The 7,500-nt window shown below is 40.5% G+C and overlaps 1 protein-coding gene across 4 annotated transcripts in view; it reads right to left on the reverse strand.

Moving 5' to 3' along the window:
* LOC143040713 (uncharacterized) overlaps positions 1 to 7,500 on the reverse strand; it is a 401,217-nt gene that overhangs the window by 138,978 nt on the left and 254,739 nt on the right. For all 4 annotated transcript variants that reach the window (XM_076212068.1, XM_076212065.1, XM_076212067.1 and 1 more), the window contains exon 2: positions 5,953 to 6,010. The gene's annotated coding sequence lies outside the window, so the exon portion shown is untranslated. The remainder of the gene's footprint in view (positions 1 to 5,952; positions 6,011 to 7,500) is intronic.

A 7,500-nucleotide genomic window follows, 5' to 3' on the forward strand; every position in this document is an offset into this window, starting at 1 on the left:
AAGGAGGGGAGGGAGGAAGAGGACGATGTGAAAGAGTATGTGGGGGCGGATGTCAGGAAGAATGTGGAGGCGGATCTGGAGGCGTCTGTGGAAGACGATAAGGAGGATGTGGAGGCGGATGTGGAGGAGGATGTGGAGGAGGAGGAGTAGGAGTAGGTGTAGGAGGAGGAAGAGGAGGAGTAGGAGTAGAGAGTGAGAGAGGGAGGAAGAAGAGGAAAGAAGAGGGAGGAAGAGGATGAGGAAGAGGAGGGAGAGAATGAGGGGTTGAACGAGGACTAGAATAAGGTCGAGGACAACGTGGAAGACGACGAGAACAATGACAAGGAGGACGAGGGCGAAAACGAGAACGACAACTGAGATCAGTGGGCCACCAGACACCTCCCTATCCCCCAAATAAGGAACCAAAGTCACACAATGATGTGGACAATTGTACGAAAGCCGAATAATGTGAAAACCCAGTCTGACAACCTAATGCAGGCCTTATGGTCTCCTGCAGTCTCCTTCAGTCTTATGTTCTTAACCCCTCAACAAGCGCTGCTGCAAACGTTGGTTCTGTAACGTTAAAAAAAAAAAAAAAAAAAAAAAAAAAAAAAAAAAAATATATATATATATATATATATATATATATATATATATATATATATATATATTGTTAGGTCAGGTGAGGTTAGGTTAGGTCAGGTTAGGTTAGGCCCGCTGGGTCATCACCGTGGGATCCTGACCTTGGCGCTCCGTGGGATGCTTGAAACCGCGCCTGCTTGAACGCTCCTCGTGAACGTCTGGATCGCACGAACACACGCACACAAACACACACACACACACGCACACGCACACGCACACACACACACACACACCCACACACATACACACACACACACACGTGCACGATGCTTGAAACGTTTACATACCTGAAACCATTCGTGCAATAACCCGTAATAATCATATTCCATGAAAGAGAATTCACATCAACATAATTATCCAAATCAATAAATTAATCTTGTCGAGTTCTACATATCTGATACGATTACATAAACGGATATACCCGCTTTAATAAGGGTGATGCATACAAGGTCATCATATTAAGATAACGAGGCAGGACTCACAGTAATGGGTTTAAATTGAACAAACTTAGATTTGAAAAGGAAATGAGACAGAAATGGTTTACTATTAGAGTGGTCAACGAATGAAATAGACTTAGTAACCATTTGGTGAACACTGAACCTATCGGTTGTTTTAAGAGGTTAGATAACTTTATGGATTGAACTGCCTAGTGTAGGCCTTATGGTCTCTTGCAGTCTTATGTTACATTTGGACCACGTGGAAGACTTGTGACTGTCAGTCATTATCCTCCCGGAGGAGAGCTCCAAATATCGTACAGGGTCTATGGGTAATACCGTAATCTTACACTAACTATATAACCATCTCCTTGCACAACGGGGACAGTAACGGTTTGTAGTGTTGTAAAGGTTTAATGATTTGAGCAGGGCGTTAAGCTCGGATCCAAATCGTGACAGACCTCGGTGCAAACCACAACTCCATTAAGCTGTGTGTCACCGTTTACTCAATTTTTTTTTTATCAATTATTACATTAATGAAATAAAATGATGAAACCTTCGTTACAATTGAAAAAAATCATTCAGCAACAGCTAATCGTCTCTTGGTGTGTTCCATAAATTGTAAAGAACATTCCTTTTTCTTTTCTTTTTTTTCGTCAAACAGGAAATTAAATATTTTCCATAACTGATCTTTCACGTTACCATAAGTCTAAAAAATTTGGAACTGCGCCAAGTGACATAATAAACACTTTTTTTTTTCCTTTTTCATGAATGAGCTTATTTTTCTATTTGCGATATTTTCACATGACTCTCATGACCTTTCGTTTTTTCTTTTTTTTTCTTCTTTTTTCTTTTTATTTTGAGTCCGTAACTTAATTTTCTCTCGTTTTTTAACATTTGCAGGATTTCGAGTATTTTTATTTTTTTATTTTTTAGTCGTAGATAAGCTCCTCGTATTGTAATTTCCTCAGTTTAAACTGATGGCCGAGTGATGAAGTGGATGAGAGAGAATGAGTGAGAGTGAGTGAGAGGAGGTAGACATACAGGAAGGATATACAGGAAAAAAACAGTTGTATACAGAGTATAAAGACAGAAACAGACATACACACACAGACACACATACACAGACAAATGGGGAGAGATCGAGATTGTCTGTCTGCCTACCTGACAGACAGACAGACAGACAGACATAGAGAGAGAGAGAGAGAGAGAGAGAGAGAGAGAGAGAGAGAGAGAGAGAGAGAGAGAGAGAGAGAGAGAGAGAGAGAGAGAGAGAGAGAGAGAGAGAGAGAGAGAGAGAGATAGAGAGAGGGGGGGAGAGTGAAAGAGAGAGGCACAGGCAGACAGACAGACACACACAGAACGTGATGCGTTTCCGTGGGCGGGGCGAGAAGCTGGAAAGCCGATACGTGACCTTTGCAACAACATTTCTGAAACCGGAAAAGGAATATCAAGGCACACACACACACACACACACAAAACCAACTCTTGTACAACCTCCCACGTACACACAAAAACACGTACACATCGGCACGAACACACATTTCGCACACAAAAGACCAATTCTTACACAACCGTTCAATAACACACGAACGCGCGCGCACACACACACACACACACACACACACACACACACACACACACACACACACACACACACACACACACAGTGTGGTGTGTGAGTGGTCTCAGACCTACCCAGAGATCGGCAAATAATGAGCTCTGAGCTCACTGCCGTAGGGTGGTGTCTGGCTGTCTCGACAGAGACTGCAGCAGATCCGAGGTGAGGTGAATACACACACACACACACACACACGTGCACTCTCTACCCACAAAAACGTCCACATACGCACACGTTTACATACGCACACGTTTACATACGCACACGTCCACGGATCCGGGAGGTCCGGACGACCGTGGACGAGGCAAATGAGAGGAAAGAAAGGAACGAGGAGATTCGATCTTGGTGCTCGGGTCATTAGAGTGAGCAAAATGGACCGAAAATCTCTTGGTTTGGGACAAAGAGGAGTCGTGAGGTCATAGGAACAGATTGAAGAGAATCACATGGATACAGGCTGTCAAGGAACCCCTTTCCCGTATACTGTAGATGTGTCTTATAACCAATGCTTAAACAGTGAACTAGTTTTCAGCTATGGATGACAAATGGGGAAAGAGACTGAACACCATGCGCATTGGTCTTTTCCTGTATACTACAGTTAGGGCAAATTAGTGATATTATACACACGCACACACATACACATACACACACACACACACACACACACACACACACACACACACACACACACACACACACACACACACACACACACACATCGGTCATACGAGCTCTGAGCTCTCTTCCGGGAGGGAAATACCTGTCGATCACGAGTCCAACATGTGATCCAAAAGACCATGGTGAACACACACGCATATATATATATACATACATATATATATATATATATATATATATATATTATATATATATATATATATGTATGTATATATATATGTATGTATATGTATGTATATGTATATATATGTATGTATATGTATATATATATATATGTATATATATACACACTCGAAAGAAATAGGCAAGAACCGGTTTACCAACAGAGTGGTTAACGAATGTTATAGACTTTTGTTTTAAGAAAAGATGAAATAACTTTATGAATAGGGATGATAGGTGGTAAGACACATGAAATAGCGGTTCCAGGACAATTTCCTCCGGAGGACAATTGCCCCCCGTAATCAATTGCCCCCTGGGACAATTTCCCCCTAGGACAATTGCCCTCTAGGACTATTTCCCCCGTTGTCAATTGCCCCCTAGGACATTTACCCTCGGAAGACAATTTCCCCCCGTTGACAATTCAACTAAACAAGATACTGTGACTCAACGCAGACTGTACCCTGTTAATTTTACCCAAAACTTTATTTATAAAGTCAAAGAGTGAAAATACTTTTAGTTGCAATTTCCCCCGTGGGAAATTGAAATAAATACAAGTACAAAGTTAATTTTGTTCAAAACTTTATAAAGTCAAAGAGTAAAAATACATTTAGTTGCAAAGAATGAAAATAAGCTTAGTTTTGTTTAAAAACTTAGATTATACACAATTCCTCTTAAGTAATCAAAAATCTCTCTGTTGTTATAATCGTTCACTAAACCGACTATTCGCTGGGAGCAATCTTTATACCTTTTCCGTGATCCTTCATTTGCCTGAAGCTTGTACCTTTCTGTAAATGTTTTGGCAAAAGTGGAAAAAACAGCCTTTTATTTTTGTACGGTTAAACACAGCATGCAAACTATTGATCATGGTTCTCTCAAAGTCGACCATTATGCTGATTGGAGATAAATTAAGATTTAATTTCTTCAGCTCTTGTAAAAAAGTTGTATATGTGGCTTGGCTTTTATCGGGGAGGAGAGCATAAATCAGAGGTACTGTACGACTATCTTGCAAAGCATGAATAGTATATAGTTGGGCAAAAATCTAAGGAACTGTTTTAAATGTTCCGTCTATAAACCAATGAAGAGAAGAAGATAGCATTTCTACATTTCTATACGTTCCGAAAATTAGAATTCTTGGCCTGCGCTCACCAACAGAGTTGTCAGAATCATAAAGAAGAAAATTTTGCCCATCGAGGGTTCTTTTATACTGTTCTTCCAGACTACTTTTTGCCTTTGTGTCTGGTCAAAATAGCGTATATAGTAAAGTAGCATTTTTTCAATAAATGCAAATTTTTATTTGCATTTATAGTCGTAATAGCAATAATAGGATAAATGCTAGAAATCCGGGCCCTAGTAATTACGTACAATTACGTTCAATTACGTACACAACACGACACAATCACTATTCGAAGTAATAAAGATCACTTGAAGTAATAAACTTCGTAGGAGGTATTCAGTAGGTTTACAAGTTTACAAGGTTTACAGTAGGTTTACAAGTTTAGTTGAATTGTCAACGAGGGAAATTGTCTTCCGGGGGTAAATGTCCTAGGGGGCAATTGTCCCAGGGGGCAATTGACAACGGGGGAAATAGTCCTAGAGGGCAATTGTCCTAGGGGGCAATTGATTACGGGGGGCAATTGTCCGCCGGGGGAAATTGTCCTGATACGTGAAATAGCCTAGTGTAGGCCCTATGGTCTCTTGTAGTTTTCTCCGTTATGTTCTTGTGTTAAATCTGGAACCTGAAGTTTTGGACTGGTGTCCTCTTGGTCACATGAAGTATTGTCAACCCAGAACGTCCACATGAAGAACTGTTACCCGAGAACGCCCACATGAAGAATCGTCACCCCATGAGGTCCTACCTGAAGAATTATCACCCCAGTACGCCGAATGTCAACAGTGGAATAAAAATTATATTAGGTTAGGTTAGGTTGAATGAGGGTTATGCTTACTGTCATCAACATATAAAACCGAAGAATCATAAATCCAGGATGGCCCACATGAACAATTGTCACCCTAGGATAGCCCACATGAAGAACTGTTACTCTAATATAGCCCACATGAAGAATTCTTACCCTACTACAGCCCACACGAAGAACTGTTACTCTAATATAGCCCACATGAAGAATTGTCACCCTAAGGTAGCCCACATGAAGAATTGTCACCCTAGGATAGCCCATGTGAAGAATTGTCACCCTAAGATTGTCCACGTGAAGAATTGTCACCCTAGGATAGGCCACATGAAGAATTGTCATCCTAATATACCCCACATGAAGAACTGTCACCCTAAGATAACCCACATGAAGAATTGTCACCCTAGGATAGCCCACGTGAGGAACTGTCACCCTGTTGAAGTTTGGGGTGACGAATCTTCATTTGACTCGGAGGTTCCTCCCACGGACGGGAGTGCAGACGAAGGAATGGTCGAACTTGACTCGCCTCACTCACCTGAACTTCCTCGGGCTAGTGACGACGTCTTGGTTTCGTCAGGAAGCGGATTGCCAGTCTGAAACGAGAAACGTAACCCAGTTACAGACGTTAATCGAGTTAGGAAGATTAACTGAGTTAGGAACGTCAACAGAGTTAGGAACGTTAAGAGAGTTAGGAACGTTAACAGAGTTAAGAACGTTAACAAAGTTAGGAACGTTAACCGAGTTAAGAACGTTAATCGACTTAGGAACGTTAACCGAGTTGAGAACGTTAACTGAGTTTAGAACGTTAACAGAGTTAGGAACGTTAACCGAGTTAGGAACGTTAATAGAGTTAGGAACGCTAGCCGAATTAGAAACGTTAACAGAGTTGGGAACATTCGAGTTAGGAACGTTAATCGAGTTAGAAATGTTAACCGAGTTGGGAACGTTAACCAAGTTAGGAACGTTAACCAAGTTAGGAACGTTAACCAAGTTAGGAACGTTAATCGAGTTAGAAACGTTAACCGAGCTAGGAACGTCAACAGAGAAACGTTAACCGGTTTAGGACCTTAAACAAAATTAGAGACGTTAATAGAGTTACGAACGTTATCAGAGAGGCGATTACCGAGTTAGGGGCGTTAGCAAAATCAGGAATGTTAACAGAGTTGGAGATATTAACTGAGTGACGTTAACCGAGACGGGAACGTAAATGAGTTATGATGGTTAATTGATTCAGAAACGTGAGCCAGCCCAGGAACGTTGATTGGAATGTAACGTTAATCGGTTTTTTGTTTCTCCGCTGGAGGAGCCATGCAGTACATAAATTGATCAACACATATCTTCGATGCTCCAAGCTAGGTTTCTCTGTATATTCTAGATTTGTGTATGTGTGTACGTGCCCGTGGGTGTGTGTGTATGTCTGTGTGTGTGCACGTGGGTGCATGCTTTAGTGCAGGTGTGAATACTTGTGTATATAAACGTTTGTACATGCACACCTGTACACTTTCAACTATCGCATTTGGAAACTACTATTACACCTGTAGCCCCCCCAAAATAGAATAAAATAATATAAAAAATAAAACAAAATAAAAATAATGAATAATAAAGTAATAGTAATTAGTTACTCATTATTTAATGACCACATTGTCAAAATATACCTACTGACTTTTATATGGTGACGAACTTAATATCTTTTTTTCATCGTGTAGTCCAGTGCTACTCAAAGTGGTGACCCAAGCCATGTGTTAATAAACTGCTGGTTAATTTTATCCCTTTTTTATATACTTTGATATTGTATTATTTGTTTACAAAATAAATAGAATACAACAAAATGTAAACTTTTATTATATTTATTATATATATCGTTTCCGGTATAAATTAATATTACTTCGAAATATTACCGGTGCGTGGCATAAAAAAGGCAGTCCGCCACATCAAAATGGTTTGAGAAGCGCTGGGGTAGACAATAACCTCTTTTATTATGCATCTGATGAGTCACCACTTGACCAGGACAAAGACACAGATTCTGGGGCTTCCCCTTCAAGCGGACGTCACTACACAATAATCATTTTTTCACAATACTATT

The sequence above is a fragment of the Oratosquilla oratoria genome, chromosome 29, assembly GCF_046742065.1.
Source record: "Oratosquilla oratoria isolate Oo_2021 chromosome 29, ASM4674206v1, whole genome shotgun sequence".
NCBI lineage: Eukaryota > Metazoa > Arthropoda > Malacostraca > Stomatopoda > Squillidae > Oratosquilla > Oratosquilla oratoria.